The 16,675-nt window shown below is 48.2% G+C and overlaps 2 non-coding genes across 2 annotated transcripts; both read left to right on the top strand.

The window, feature by feature from the left end:
• The first annotated feature begins 791 nt into the window (after positions 1-791).
• TRNAK-CUU lies at positions 792-866 on the top strand. Its single transcript has one exon. It is a non-coding gene; the product is annotated as a tRNA-Lys (tRNA).
• A 4,420-nt stretch (positions 867-5,286) lies between these two features.
• Positions 5,287-5,360, top strand: TRNAT-AGU. The gene has a single exon. It is a non-coding gene; the product is annotated as a tRNA-Thr (tRNA).
• The last annotated feature ends 11,315 nt before the right edge of the window (positions 5,361-16,675 follow it).

The raw sequence follows: 16,675 nt of genomic DNA, 5'->3' as shown, positions 1-16,675 counted from the left end.
CCCCACTGAAGGCCACCCACAGACCAGCATGTGGGGCGGCTGCTGATGCTCTGTGGCCAACATCAGAAGAGGGTAGGAAAGCAGGGCCAGCCCCCCTGGTGGGGCCTCTGACCGTTCCCACTCATGGTGCTGACTTTGGCAGTGGAGCCGCCCATTTTCTTTGGCAAGTCAGGAAGGGCAAAGGCGAGACTGGAAGCACCTGGGGCTCATGCCCCAGCCTTTGTGACACCCAACCCCCAACTCCTTCCCGGGGCTCTATCTGAAGCCAGAGCATTGGCCTGAGCGGCCAAGAAGAGGTTCCAGCTCTGAAGGGAGCAGGACTTGCAGCACAAAGTGAGCACAACCACGAGGGACTCAAATCCTGAATCATCCGATCCACAGGGAGATGCCTCATCCTTTAGGCCACATGATGAGGGGGTCTAAGCTCTTCTTTGGAAAAGCCGGACACTGTGTTTCTCAGGTCATCTGCTGAGGGGGCCGAGACGCTCTGGGCACAAGAAGTTAAGTTCCCAGCGACAAGTGAGACTTAATTGTATGGGGCCAGGTGCAGGGCTTTGGCAGGGAGGCTCGGGCATGGGGGATTGAGGTGCAGCGGATGGACCGGCTGTCTAGGCACAGAGATTTAGTCTCCCTGAGGAGGAGGAGGAATCCTGCTGACAGGCAGTGGCTGTGCAGAAAAAGAGGAGGGGTTCCTGGGACTTTTTTTGCCTCTCTTTTGCCTGCCTGCTCACTCTTGCCTGCACACTGGGATAATCACTCTTGTGGTGAATGGTGAAGATGTTTCCTGTCAAGCCCAGGTAGCTCAGTTGGTAGAGCATCAGGCTCTTAATCTGAGGGTCCAGGGTTCAAGCCCCTGTCTGGCTGCTCAGCTTTTTAAGTTGCCTTGTGTGCCAGGAGCCAAACTCTGTTCACAGCCACACAGGGATTCCCAGAAGCTGTGGCCATTTCCTGGAAAGGTTCCTTTCCTTCGCAATCAGGAGAGAGGCCACATCTGCAGGTGCAGATAGCGCAGTCTCTGGCTGCCAGGAAGTGCTGTGGGGCCAGGTGCTGAGACAGCCCAGAGGGGGAGCAGCAGAGATGAGGGGAAGAGAGACAGAGAAGCAATGAGGACAGAGCACAAGTGTAAAGGGGGCATCTGGTCTGGCTATTGTGGGGAACTTGCCTGGTTTATACATGACCCTGGTGGAATTGGCCAGGGGAAGGATCTGAGTCCCCACCCCCTTACCCAGAGGCTGCCTGACCTCAAGTACTGTTAGGATACAGATATTCAGGCCTGTCTGCAAAGGCCTGTACTTTAAGAATTTAGGTGTATTTTTATCACTTAGCTAGTTATAAAGATATAAAAGAAAGAATAAAAAATCACTGTCTGTCTGTGTAATGGCCTTCTCTTACTGTGACAGTCTGAGGCCTGGTTCTTCGGCTAAGCAGCAAAGGCAGCCATAAGGTGGGAAGTGTGTGGTCACATCCTCACATTCCCAACTAGTCACACTGAAATAAGGTGCTATTGGGCTGTTAGGAATACAATCCTGCCCTGATATTCCATCACCTCCAGAGAAAGGGAAACTTAGTTTGGTAGCATCCTGTCTGGCAAGAACTCACTTATCAATAGACACAGCTGGAAAACCCTTATGTCTGTATAGATGTAGTTGTGAAATCCTCCCTTCTGTATTGTTTTGTATGTTTATTTCCATGGTCTCTGTCTGGGTCTGTGATTGTTTCTGTCTGCTGTATAATTAATTTTGTTGGGTGTAACCAGTGAAGGTGGTGGAATATAACCATGTTACAGGATATTAGGACTGGTTAGTCTAGAGAAGGAGTGAGGGTGCCAGGCGGCATGGCGGTCGGGGCCGCGTGGTGAGTGCCCCGCTGAAGCACTGGCCACCCCCCTTCTCTCTCCCCCAGCTCCCTCCCCTTCCCCCACCACTAGACCGGGCGCGCACTCTGCAGCACAGGGAGTCCACTGGCTCCGGCCGCCCTGTGGGGTTTTTTGTTTTGTTTTGCCCCTGCTTTGCCGGCCGCGCCGTTGTTTTTCCCACTGCCCCTCTGCTTTGCTGCTCCAGCCCCACCGTTTTTGTGTTGCCCCTCCAGCCGCGCCGTGTCCCCCCCCACTTTGCCGCTCGAGCCGCGCCGTATTCCCCCCCACACCCCCGCTTTGCCGCTCCACCCGGGCCGTTTTTTCCCCCCTGTTTTGTTGCTCCGGTGGCTCCACCCCATTTTTTTTTGCTTGGGGCGGCAAAAAAGCCAGAGCCGGCCCTGCCCACACCTGACTCCCTGCCATCTTTACAGGGGCCTGACAAGCTTTACTTGTGTTTGGATTCTGCAAAGCAGAGGAGCAGGTGACGTTTTCCTTGCAAGTTGTGTGTGAGTCAATCTTTGGCCAGGTCTGCACTACAAAGTTGTTTCAGCAGAATTATATTGCTCAGGTGTGTGAAAAACACACAACACTCCCTCGGTCGGCAGCTTGTGGCTGGTGCACACACTGCAATACCACGTCTGGCGACAAAACTGCCCTGTTTTGGTGACAAAATAAAACGACTTCGATGAGAGGTCTAGAGCTTTTTGCAGCAAACTTAAAGTGACAGAGTAGACGCTGCTGTTCATTATATCACCATAACTGGCCTCCTCCAGTATCCCACAATGCCCACCGTGAACTCGCCTGCCCTGCATTCCTGCTACAGAGCCATGGGCCCCTCCCCTTTCATCGCTCTGGGAAGTTCTCACAGCTGAGCCTGCTGCTCTGCTCCGGCAGCCAGGAGCAAATCACTGCCGTGGATGCTGCTCTCTCAGTTTTTCAGAAATTAGTCGACTTTATGGCCAGAAGAGACCATTAGAGCATCTAATCTGACCCCCTGCATATCACACACCTCCTGTATGACACAAGAGCTACTTTTGAGGCCAACACATTTCAGAAGGGCATGTGGTCTTCATTACATGTCATCAAGAGATGGTGAATCCACCACTTTCCTTGGTAGCTTGTTCCTGTGGTGAATCATCCTCGCTGTTGAATATTTGTGCCTTATTTGTAATATGAATTTGTCTCTTTTCACCTTCCAGCCATTGGGTCTTGTTATGCCTTTCTCTGATAGATTAAAAAGCCCTTTCATACCCGATCTTTTCTCTCCATTAAGGCACTTCAACACTTCAATGAAGCACTTTTCATTCATGAAGGACCCCCCGCCGCCGAATTGCCGCCTAAGAATCTCCGGAGGCCCGGACCCCACGAGAGTTTTCCAGAGCTCCCGGAGTTAGTGAAGGACCCCACTCCAGGAGCCCCCAAAAACTCTTGTGGGGGCCCCCGCGGGGCCCAGGGCAAATTGCTCCACTTACTCCCCACCCTGGGCAGCCCTGATGCGACCTGGAGCTACTGTTATTGCAGGACTCCTGCGAGAACCTCAGCTGGTTGGTTTGCACTCTGCTCTTGGGACTCTCTCTCCTCCTCCCTCTCTGCTGCTCTCCTCCCCTAGACATTGAACCCAGCCCTTGCTGCTGCCAACACCAACTGGCAGAAGGGCCTATAAGTCCCCTGCCTGAGGGGAGGCCAATGCATGTGGTCGGCCATAAGCAATATGATATTTTCTGTCTTATTCTCTATCCCTTTCTTAATGATTCCCAAGATTCTCTTTGCTTTTTTGCCCGTCGTTGCACACTGAGTGGATGTTCTCAGAGAACTATCCCCAGTGACTCCAAAATCCCTCACTTGAGTGGCAACAGCTATTTTTGGCCTCGTCATTTTATATGTATAGTTGGGATTATGTTTTCCAGTGTGCATCACTTTGCATTTATCAACAAATCTGTCATTTTGTTGCCCTTTCACCCAGTTTTGTGAGCTCTTCTTGTAACTCTTCGCAGGCTGCTTTGGACTTAACTTTCCTGAGTATTTTTGGATCATCTGCAAATTTAGCCACCTCGCTGTTTACCCCTTTTTCCAGATCATTTATGAATATGTTGAATAGTACTTGTCCCAGACCCCCTGGGGGGCACCACTCCATTTTCAAAACTGACCATTTATTCCTACCTTGTAATCAGTTATTTACTCATGAGAGGACCTTCCCTCTCATCCCATGAGAGTGTAATAGAGCAGAATAGGGCTTCCTTGGGTGTGGGCATGAATTGACAATATATCAGGGGGTTGTGCACATTTATTGTCCTGGTGAAAAAGTGTGTCTGATACTCAGTCTTTGCTGCTCCTGCCAGCTGTGACTGCTGAGGACATTTTCCTTCTCTGCTCCAGGGTCTCTCTTCTGCCAGATTCTCAAAAAGTCAGGCCCCCTGCAGACTATGGCAGAGCAGTTAGGTAATAGGCTGCAGGACTCACCACGTAAGAATGTAGCTGCTGTAGCACCTTGACTGTCCATGGGCCAAATCCTGCAGCCCTGGATAACCTCCCACTGATGGCGATGGGAATTGAGCCTTTGTAACTAGCTGCTGGTACCTGAGGTCTCAGATATGGATTAAACTGGTGGCAAACACAGCTTCAGCCAAAGAAGTGAAGGATGTAAGTGAAAGAGCAAAGCTGGCCATCTGGGGAGCTGCTGCAGTCCCGTCACCACAGCTGGAAGGGAGAAGAGGAAAAACTCCCTAAAGTGCTGGGAGCAGCCCTGAGAAAAGGAAGTTTGTCAGTGAGATCAGTCGCAATAACTATGAAATGAAGGAGTGCTTTCTCCTCTGTGCCGACATGGCTGAATTGTGTTACTGTACTGTGAGATAAAGCTTTAAAATATCCTGCTCTAATTTCAGGATGGGTCTGTAACCATAACTGGACTCTGTGGGAAGTGGCCTCTGGATAGTGATCTTTGGGAAGAGCTGGCTGAAGAGCCTTCCTATTCACCAGGAGATCCCGGCTTGGCCTGACAGTTCTTCCTTGCTGAACCTGGCTTTTCTGTCAGGCTCCTTTCTTTTATTTCTTCTCATGAAAAGAAAAGACCTCACTGCACAATCCTTATAAGTGCTTGTTCAAGACACAGAGACCCTTCCTTGCAGCTAAGTCTTGGAAAGTGTTAAGTGGTAAGTCTGGAGCTGATGGAAAGGTTACCATGACTCAGAGTTGAGCTGAAGCTGCTGCTGTGACTGAAACACAGAGCACTAGTCAGTATCTGATCACAGCAGCTTGTGGGAGAAGCGCATGTTAGAAGCCCTCTGTCAGCTCAGCTGTGGCTTTCTGTGCACTGAGCCAGCCTGCTCAAGGTCTGCAAGTCTTGAGGGAAATGGGGAACATTTTTACTTTGGAATTTGAAGGTGTAGTCTTGGACCATCAAGTGGAGTGGTTGCAAATGGCCTGCTGGGGAAGGCACTATGGCTTAGCTGGTTAAAGCACCTGTCTAGTAAACAGGAAATCCTGGGTTCAATTCCCAGTAGTGCCTTGTTCTATAGCTTTTGTCTCCTCTGCTCACATTTTCCTGTGTCTTCCTAGGAAACAGAAGAGACCTCCCTTGACAATCCAAGTAATTGCTTGTGAAGGAAAAGGCTTCTTTCCAGCGGATCATTGGAGAGAATCAAATCCTCAGTCTGGTGTTGATGAAAAGGCTATTGGCATTGGCAAGGAGGTTGCTCCAGCTGCAATTTGCTGTGACAGGACACCCTGTGTTTTGCGGCCATGCAATTCGCTGGGGATATCTGTGCACAGAGCCCCTTCTAGAGGGCTCTCTGCAGGGCTTGCAGGAAATGGAGAATTACTGTCCTTTCACTTTTCATGTTATTGTTGATGAAAAATGGAGCAGTTAGGGGAGAAGTCCCAGAGTGTGGCACCATGGCAGAGCTTGCCAAGAGAGCTGCTGGATAAAGAGCAGATTCAGGATCCAGCATCCAGTGCTGCCTTGCTGAACGTGCCTCCTCTTGTCCCCTTTTGGTCAATCTTTTTTGTTAATGGAGAAGCCCGATTCTGGCTAGCTATACAAATGCTTGCAAAAGAAACGGGTCTTTTTGCTGACAACTGTCAAAAGGAGGCTTTGGATAAACATGGAAACAAGGTCAAGGTCACTGTAACTCATCTTGCATGTGCAGCTGTTGAAGCTACAAGGCAGAGCACTAAGCACAGTATTACCACGGCTGGTCACAGCAGGATCTCTGTGGGGGGGGATCCATGGGGTACAATCCTAAACTGTGGAACTGCTCTGTCCTCTTATCTCTCCAGCCTCAGCTGTGTCTTACAATGCTGCAGTAGTGACAAGCAGCAAAACCCCCTCCATGTGCTGTGATCACTCAGCCAACAACATGCAGCAATGCACCCAACTAAGTTGCATGAATGCTCTATAAGCCACTCCTCAATTATACATAGAGAGACACCAGCATATCTCCCCAGCCCTCAGCCTTGCACCTCAGAAATGTACCGTCTTACACTGCTCAAAACCTCTTGAAAAGTGCAAGCTCATTAATTAATTCACTGCTTCCTCAAAAAGAAAGTGAACATGCACCAGCCTTTTTAATCTGAGCAGTTTTCCCAAGCACTTTGGACAATTTTACAAGTAAATATAGAACATTAAAATAAGTTTATTAACTACAGAAAGATAGATTGTAAGTGATTATAAGTGTTAGGCAGAGAGATCAAAGTTGGTTACATAAATGAAAATAGAATCTCAGTGTGACATTCTAGACCTTTGGGGGAGCGGGCTGTAACCCCCATATTCCTCATTTTCATATAATCGTGATCTTACATATAAAGCATGACTTGTAAGGTACCAGGGGAAAGGATATGATCTGCTGAAAGTCATTTCTCTACCCATCTGTGTACACCATTCATATATATGAAGTTATGAGAATTGTGTAGTATGGTTGTCACTATGCTGTAAATTGGGGGAATCAGCTATCACCTGCATGAGGCCACATGAGGGGAATTGCTCAGCCTTGCTTGGAGAGACGCAGTGATGCTCACCTGACTCTGAAGAGGGCCACAAAGCCAATGGGGAAGGAAGGATGTAGGTACAGTGTAGGTACAGATGTTGGCAAACCACGCTGTCCCTCTACTGAACCATGTTATTAGCACAGTATATTATGCACTTTCTGCTATGCTAGCCTAGTCACACAAGACAATGGCCCGGTGATGGGAACCAGCCTTAACCAATCAGAATGAAGTAAACAGGTGTATCAATCATATAGTAATAAGTAACCTGTGTGATGTCAATCATGTAATACTGAGTAACAGGTCTGTAAGAAAGAGAATAAAAACGGCGGTCTGGGACTATCCAGGGATGCCTCACTGCAACACTGTCTCTGTTTCCCGTTACTACATCTGGTGACCCCGACGTGATCCAGACACAGGACCCCCGACTCATCGGCTGGCTTAGCCTTGGTGCACCTCAGCGCAACGCGCTCCCTCGTGAGTAATGGGGGGGGATTTATCCATTGAGCAAAAAGATCATGCAAAAGAGTTATTGAAGCTTATCAAACAGGACGGGTGTACTGCAGTATCGTTACGGCACTTGGAGGAATTGCTCCGAGTGATTGAGTATAAGTGCCCATGGTACTCGAACCGAGGCTCCCTAGATCACTCCGATTGGATAAAGATCAGAGAGGCATTGTTTAGGGAACCTCGAGCCGAGATCCAACATATTCTGTTGTGGCAGCACTGTTCAGCTGCGGTGGGAGATTAAGAAAAGAGGCGTCTCCCTCCGCACCTCCCTTGCTCTCGGTAGAGGCACCTCCCGCCTATCCCCGAGTGCTCCCACCAGCCCCTTTTTTAGCACCAAAAACTTCTACACCAGTGGTGGACACCCTGGGGCAGAAGTCCCTTCATCAGGGTGCTGTCTGTGCCGCCCTTGCAGCGGCGCGGGTGAGCGGGCAGGACCCCTTATTGGAAGAATGGGAGGGAGAAATCCCTTTGATGTTTCCCCTGTCTTATGACCCTCCCAATGAGGCAGGTGAGGTGGTAGCTCGGCACTCCACCCTCCCGTACTCAGATGCTGCAGGGATCTGGCTCCTGTGGAAGGCTTGTAATGACAGCTACCTCCACCTAGCAGCCTGTAAAGAGGAGAAAATAGCTCTAAAAGAAAAACTATCCCAATTGGAAAAAGGGGTAAAAAATTGGAAAGTAATGGCTCATTGGGAAAAAGAGGCTTGGGACCCCCGAAAAACATGGAAAGAAAATATGTGAAACAACCATTGTAAGCTGCTCTTTTAGGAATTAAGGGTTATAGTGCTTAATATTTATCAGGGTTTTTTTTGTTTTTTTTTTGTGGTTGGTTGTTGTTCACAACTGTTGGGAAAATGTAAAAACAAACAAAACAAAAAACTGCATCAAGATTTTCAAGCCTCTGCTGCAAAAGCAGAGAAATAAAAATGTATGTAGTACTCAAACCCAGTTAGATGTCCTTAAGGTTGGGTACAGAGAGTTAAAACAGCACTCTCACATCTTACAACAGCAGTAACATCAAAAAAAAACATTTGAGACCCCAGAAGGGGCAGATTTTTGGGACCCCTCTGGAGAGTGGAAAGGGGACTATTTGGGTAGATTCCTCCTCCCAGGGCCACAATGCCATTGCAACAGTAACAACAGTGCCTGCTTCTGCCTCAGACTTCCAGGCCATGGCAAAGTGGCTGGGGATTTTAAAGTGAAATTTATTTTTTTTGCACCACTTAATTAGCATTTGTGCAGCCCCAAGTACCAAACACACTGTGGCAGAGACTAAGCAGGGTCTGCCATGTGGAAGCACTGTGCTAATTTATTTTTAAGCTTTTATCTTTCAGGCTCTAAAACCAAAACATCAGGAGAGCTGGTACCAGCTGAAGAGTTATAAAATACCATGGTTATAGTGTCGCGACAAAGTCTATGTTCAGTGTTCTGTGTTGCATGTTCTCTGTTGCATGTTCTGTGTCTGTCTCTAGTGGTGTCCTGTGCTAGCATTGGGTCCAAAAAAAAAAAAAATACTACACTAGACAGAGCAAATGTCTTTTCCTCTCTCTACTTCCCCCATGTCCATCCAACTTATCAATCACCACTTGTGTCCAAAAGACTTTGGTCCCCAGTGCATCAGGTTTATTTTTTGTTAGGTTTTCCACACTTTTCTCTATACACTCTGGTTCTACTTCCCCAAGTCCTAAAGGGTAGTTCTTGGGTCCCCATAACCTGTAAGACCTTGGCCCATAATTGCAGGGCCCCATCTTTCAGGTCCCCAAAAACCTCTTAAGTACAACTGTTAAAAATAGGAAATTCTGCAATATTTTAGCAAATAAATGTTAGTTTAAGTCCAAATCAGCTTAATCTTGCATGACAACTGTGGTCCTCCTACAAAATCTTATTTCTTGTATGTGCTTAAGAACCTCAGAAACTTTTATTGTTTGATGGCTATTGCAGCATCAAACTTGGACCTCATCTTATGTGTCAATGTACCCAATTATTGTAATGGTTATGGTTTTATTGTACTCCCAATTATTATAACTATAATTGTTTGAATTTGTGTTTAGGTTATATCTGGTCTTTAGTCAATTGTAATGGTTTTAGTTATATTCACCTGGTTATAATTGTTTGGTTTGTTTACAATAGATCACCTGTGCCCTACCATAACAACAACTACTGTAATGATCATAGATCAAGGGGCAGAGTGTTAGCAGTCCCCAGTAGATAAATGTAAATGCAATGTCAGTACCTTCTTTTAAACAGGTTACATAGAAAGTGACACTAACGAGTATATGTATATCGTAGTGTCAAAAGGGGGATTATGTAGGGATATTAAAGAAGGTTTATATTAAACATGGTTTATATGAAAAATGATTTATTAATTTATTGTTAATTAATACTTTATAACTTAAGGTTTATGTTAGAAGTAAATTTGTGATGATTTATTGATTTATTCTTAATTGATACTTTATAACTTAAGGTTTATGTTAGAAGTAAATTTGTGATTCCCAACATTTAGCCTCTAACTTGCAAGCCACCAGCTGTGTCTGTGTGAACCCTGCTCAAAAAGATACTTGGTATAAAACTTGTTAAGCTCAAAGAAATACTTTGTATAAAACTTGTTAAACATTAATTATCTCTAAGTAAGCCAAAACAGTAGCTGTTATAGTGTATAGATAGAGACCCCCACCCTCTGTAAGTTTTCATCTCACTTTATCTTTGCTTGTTAAAAGACAGGGAGTCTCACATAAATTGGTAACACCCCAAAAGGTAAAAAGACAGTGAAATAAATGTGATTAAGATAGAGAATGTATGTGAATGAATGCCTAGTTTAAACAATGAATAAATGGTTAGGGAGTCACCAGCCTAAAGAATTCAGTGTTGGCTAACAACATGAAGCCAGCCACCTGCTGATTGATTTAGCAACAGCAAAATAAAGCAACTCTCATGAACTGACATAGGGAAAAATCCCTATAAAACTGGACTCTAAAGAATAAGGACTTTGAGTCTATGGTTCTGCTGCCAGCCTCCAAGAGCATCAGATGCATCTGACACAGACTCGGCTCCATCCTCATGACCAAGATACCTGGCCAGTAACTTGGCATGAGCAACATCTAGGCTGGTAACTATAACATCTATACAGAACCTGAATGAATGATTGTGTGAATGAATATATGTGCGTGTGCAGGTTATACAGGAACCTTTACCTTTCATACCTTAAAGGACCCCCGTTTTGGCATGACGCAGCAATTACCCCTTAACTTTTGCTATTTGCTCTCACCAACCCTGCTGCCAGATGTGCTTACAGTATTTACGGACGGAAGTCCACACCGTGGGGTTCTCTCTTGGCGTGACCCATCTACTACCCACTGGTGTTCTCTGTTTACCCTACCCCAAAGCTCCGCCCAGCGTGCTGAGCTGGCTGCAGTAATTTTAGCCTTTAATCGTTTTTCTATGCAACCGTTTAATATTATCACTGACAGTTTATATGTAGCCAATGTTGTTTCAAATATTAGTGGTAGCTATGTATCACCAGCGCTAGATAAAAATTTGCTAGCTTTGTTTTTAGCATTGCAACATCTCATTCATTCCCGTACCGATCAGTTTTTTATTGCTCATATTCGAAGCCACCAACCTTTCCCTGGCATGTTGACAGAAGGCAATGCCCAGGCGGATGCCCAACTCAGGGCATTCCCTTGTACTCCTATAGAAAGTCATGCCCTACATCATAAAAATGCCAAGGCATTGGCTAAACAATTTCAGATCCCTCTCTCTGATGCTCGAGGTATTGTTCAACAATGTCCTCAATGTACCCTTAACCCACAGGGTCCTCCCATAGGGGTAAATCCCCGTGGTCTCGGAGCCAATCAACTTTGGCAGATGGATGTCACCCTTTTTCCCCCCTTCTCCCCTTGGAAATACCTGCACGTTGTCGTCGACACATTTTCTGGTTACACTTGGGTAACTGCCCAAAAAGGGAAGGCTACCAAACATGTTTGTAATCACTTGATTCACAGTTTTGCGGTAATGGGCAGCCCCACTGAGTTAAAAACCGACAATGGTCCTGCTTACTGTTCCTCCGCCATGGCCGCATTTTGTGCCCGGTGGGGCATTCTCCACAAATTCGGCATTCCTTATAATTCCCGGGGTCAGGCCATTGTTGAGCGGGCTAACCGCACCCTAAAGGAGGCCCTTACTAAACAAAAACAAAAAGGAGGAGTGCCCCTATCCTTGCCAGATAAGGAAGAATGGCTGGCTCGTGTCTTGTTTACTCTGAATCATTTAAATTTAACTTTGTTTAATAATCAGTTTTTATCTAGGGCCCAGCGCCATTATAGACAGACCGAGCCCCTTCCGGCGCCGAAGGTGATATATCGCAAGTTGCCAGGACCAGAGTGGAGCCTGCCTGTGCCACTCATCACCTGGGGCCGGGGTTACGCAGCAGTGTCAACTGAAACCGGCCCTGTGTGGGTTCCCGCTCGCTTTGTGAAGCCGTGGAGAGATGGCCTGGCATCAGGGGCTAAAGAATCCCATTCCGGACTTCAGTCTAACCCTGATGGATAGGGTGGACAACATTGACAAGGCCCGAAAGCGTGGCACACCTAACACTGCCATAACTTGGGGGCAGGTCAAAGCTTTATCACGGCAGGCTGAACATGTATTAGAGCAAACTAAGGCGGATAAGACTACAGAAAACTACTTTCTTGCACTAATAGCCAGCTTAAATGCTAATTCTCTTTGCTGGGTTATGTATATTTGGGTGACCGTTCTGTGTTTGCCGCAAGGTGTTGCAACCCCTCTCCCTTCCACCAATGTGTGGGAGACATTTATTCTGCCATGGGGTATTGCAAAATCGAGCGGTTATAGATTATTTACTTATGCTGCATCATTATGGATGTGAAAAGGTTAATGATATGTGTTGCTTTAATATTTCAAGATAATTAAAAATTTAACAGATCAAATCAGATACAATCCAGACCCCTTCTCGGGATGGTGGGATTGGCTCTCCTCATGGCTTCCTAACACTGGGTGGTTGCATCAACTTGTCACCTTTGGGGGACTCACTGTACTGTTACTCGTGCTGTTTTGCTGCGGCATCCAGTGTATCCCTTCACTTGTTTCTCTCTTCATTAAGGGCTGTCCATGGACTAGCCCGGAGCCCCCCCGAAAGTATTAGTCATAGTTAACAAAACAAAATAGAGGGAGATGTAGGTACAGTGTAGGTACAGATGTTGGCAAACCACGCTGTCCCTCCACTGAACCATGTTATTAGCACAGTATATTATGCACTTTCTGCTATGCTAGCCTAGTCACACAAGACAATGGCCCGGTGATGGGAACCAGCCTTAACCAATCAGAATGAAGTAAACAGGTGTATCAATCATATAGTAATAAGTAACCTGTGTGATGTCAATCATGTAATACTGAGTAACAGGTCTGTAAGAAAGAGAATAAAAACGGCGGTCTGGGACTATCCAGGGACGCCTCACTGCAACACTGTCTCTGTTTCCCGTTACTACAGAAGGACATGATAAAAGGAGAGTCATTCGCTAAGCTTTATCTCTCTCTTCCACCTCCACCTACAGCCATCACCACACCAAGCAACTGAGGAGCTGATCAAAGGGGAGACCCCGGCTGAAAAGCAACCAGCCAGCCTGTGGTGAGAAGCATCTAAGTTTGTAAGGGCACTGAAAGGGTTAAGATCAGCTCAGAATGCATTTTACTTTTATTTCACATAAACAGCCAGGAGTCTGGTGGCACCATAAGGACTAAGAGATTTATTTGGGCATAAGTGTCTGTGGGTCAAAAACCCACTTCCCCAGATGCATGGAGTGAAAATTGCAGATACAGGCATAAATATATATTGGAACATGACATGAAGGGACCTTACAAGGGGAGAACCAGTGTTGAAGGCCAATTCAGTCAGGGTGGATGTGGTCCACTGCCAATAATTGATGGGGAGGTGTCAATACCAAAAGAGGGAAAATTGCTTTTGTAGTGAGCCAGCCACTCCCAGTCCCTATTCAAGCTCAAATTAATGGTGTTAAGTTTGCAAATAAATTGTAACTCTGCAATTTCTCTTTGAAGTCTGTTTTTGAAGTTTTTTGAAAGACTACTTTTAAATGTTAATGAATGTGAATGTGTTAGTGAATGTGTAAATGGATTATTGCTTGTGCAAGTCCCATACATAGGTGGCAGGTTTGTATAATTTTTGGTGGGGCCCAAAATGGTGGTGCCCCCCCGCTCCCGCCCTGTAAGCCGATATAAAATGAAGCTACAACGCGTCAGTGCCACAAGATTACAAGGGTCAATTAAAAGTGGAAAGTCAGAAGCAGCACTTGCCTACTTCAATATACATTTTACCATCACTGTATAAAAATGGTTCCTAATTGTCGATGCAATCTGATTAATTTAAGAGCACATTACAATTAAATATTTCAATTCTCAGTCATTTTAAGACTTTGCCACACACTAGTTTGTCTGTACACCAGTTTCAGACAATCCTTTATAGCAATTTTACTCCAGGTCCTATGTGAAACCAATCAATCACTTCCTCCTCTCACCCGCAAAGTGGCTTCATCTGCTTTAAAAGTCACAAAGCAGCAGCCACAAGTCTGCAGGTCTTAGGGATATTGTCCTGGTCAACTCAGTCAAAATTAATTACAACCTAGATGGGATTATGGTGAGGGGGCACGGCACGGCCCCCTCCCCTCCCCCTCCTGAAGTGCTACAGCACCAGTAGCTTGCACTGCTGTTATGCTGTAGCCCTTAGGCGGCGGCAGCAGCAGCAGCAAGGGAGAGAGACACGCGCAGCACGCTCTTTACGTTCAGGCAGGGAAACTCCGGGCAGGGCCGGCTCTAGGTTTTTTGCTGCCCCAAGCAAAAAAAAATTTGGCTGCCCCCATTCCCAGCCCTGGTCTCCCCCCGTACCCTCCTGCTGCCCCAGTCCTGGGCTCTCCCCCCACCCCCACACACCCCCTGCCACCCCAGCGCTGGGCTTCCCCCTTTCCTCCCCACCAGTGCCCTCCCCCCACCCCGCTGCTGCCCCAGCCCTGGGCTCCCCCTCACCAGTGCCCCCCCACACACCTCCTGCCGCCCCAGCCCTGGGTCACTGGTAACTCACTCCCAGGGCAGGTCGTTCAGCCGGAATTTTGGATGTGCACAAAACACAGACAGGACTGGTTCCCATATGCTTACAGAGCTGCAGTAAAGTGGAACAATTTTCAGCTTGTGTGATTGGAGGATATCTGGATGCATATTATAAGACTGTCCTCCATAAATGAGGAAAAGTTGAGGAGCCTTTATTATTCTTTTGTTCCACTCTTTCTTTCTATGGGGAATTTGCCAATGCAATCTCACTGTCTTCCTTTTAAACAAACAAAAAGGCAATGGCTGTTGAAAATAGCAATTCCAGTCCTGATAAGCATTTCTTGCTCAATTTTATCCTACTTTTTCTACAGCAAGTTACAGTGGATCAGTATATTTGATTTGGGAGAAATGCAGTAACAGCTGCCCAAACTGAGCTTGAGCACTCCTGAATTTTGAGGTGTTCAAATCCGGAAGGCAGGTGCTGGGGGTGGGAGAGGGCTGTGGGCTCCATGGGGGAGCATGGCAGCAACTGTCTGGAGCTGCATGGAGCCAGACACGCTGGTCTGAGTGGCACAGTAAGCGGTTTGGGGGTTGGAGAAGGGGTAGGGAGTTCCGGGGGGCACTCAAGGGACAAGGAGCAGGGGAGGTTGGATGGGGCAGAGGTTCGGAGGGGCAGTCAGGGGACAGGCAGCAATTGGATAGGCATGGGAGTCCAGGAGGTTTATCAGGGGACAGGTAGGGGGTGGGGTCCTGGGGGGAAGTTGGGTGGGGTCTCAGGAGGGGGCAGTTGGGGACAAGGAGAAGGGAGGCTTAGATAGGGGCTGGGGTCCCAAGGGGCAGTTAGGGGCAGGGGTCTCGGGAGGGGGTAATCGGGGGACAAGGACCAGTGGTGCTTAGATAGGGGGTGGGGGCCCTGGGGGGCAGTTGGGGCAGGGGTCTGTGGAGGGGGCAATCAGCGGCCAGGGGCTGGGATTCAAAGGGCTCTGGGCTCCCTGCCCCTGTGGGCAGCGCAGAGCCCTCTGATTCCCGGCTGCGGCTGGGATTTAAAGGGCTCTGGGCTCCCCGCGGCTGCCGGCAGCTCAGAGCCCTCTGACTCCCGGCCGCGGCTGAGATTTAAAAGGCTCTGGGCTCCCCGCGGCTGCAGGCAGTGCAGAGCCCTCTTACTCCCGGCCACAGCTGAAATTTCAAGGGCTCTGGGCTCCCCGCGGCTGCAGGCAGCCCAGAGCCCTCTGACTCCTGGCTGCGGCTGAGATTTAAAGGGCTCTGGGCTCCCCGCGGCTGCAGGCAGGGGCAGCTCTAGGATTTGAGCCGGCACGTCGCGGGGGGCGCTTTGGCGGTCGCCGGTCCACGGCTCCGGTGGACCTCCCGCAGGCACGCGCGTGGAGCCGCGGTCTCAGCGGACCTTCCCCAGGCATGCCTGCGGGAGGTCCACTGGGGCCACCTGCCGCCCTCCCGCAGGACGCCACACCAAGCATGCACTTGGTGCACTGGGGTCTGGAGCCAGCCCTGGATGGCCACAATGGGTTGGGGCTCTAGAACTTGCTACCCTGATGGTTGGGATTCTTGCTGCTTCACCTGGTGCCCACAAGTTTGGCCTTGGGGCTTCCTGCCACACTTTTCCTGGGGCCCACATGGCGCTTGAAGAAAGGAGGGTCAGGGCCGGGATTGATAGTCAGGGCTTGGCAGGAGGGAAGAAGATTCCCAGGCTGGAGCCCCACACACCTTCCCTCCTCCTCTGGGCACCTAGAGCAGAGGCGGCCCAGCTCTGTCTGCTGGACACCTCGGCAGAGTAGGTGAGTTCATGTAAATACAGTCTGGTCCCAAAGCCTCCCCCAACCCTGGCTCGTCACTAGCTGTCAGGGGAGAGTCATTCACACCTCGCTTCCAAATCATCATTTGAAATTCTGAGCTTGGCCAACATTGCCGAAGCCAATGCAACGACATTGTCAGCAAACACAACAGCTGGGTGAGGAATCCTGGCTTTGTCCAGACTTTTCAAACCTATTAAACTTTCTCAGGTACAAGTATTTTTCATACGTTGGATCTGCTTTTAAAGTGTGTGTTAACGTTTCAATTTCCATTCAGATTTGCAACCAATGACAACATTGGCAGCGCAGCATGTAACTACTTGACCTTTGGGGGCGGGGTGTTGGGGAAATTCGGGGAAGGGGATGCACAGCCCCCTGGCTGGGGGGCATATAGGGAATGCCCGGTTTCACTGAATTGAGACTCCTACTGCAGCACCTCAGTAGGTTA

This window comes from Mauremys mutica, unplaced genomic scaffold, assembly GCF_020497125.1.
Source record: "Mauremys mutica isolate MM-2020 ecotype Southern unplaced genomic scaffold, ASM2049712v1 Super-Scaffold_100095, whole genome shotgun sequence".
In the NCBI taxonomy this organism is placed as follows: Eukaryota; Metazoa; Chordata; order Testudines; family Geoemydidae; genus Mauremys; species Mauremys mutica.
This window is presented reverse-complemented; position numbering and strand designations above follow the sequence as displayed.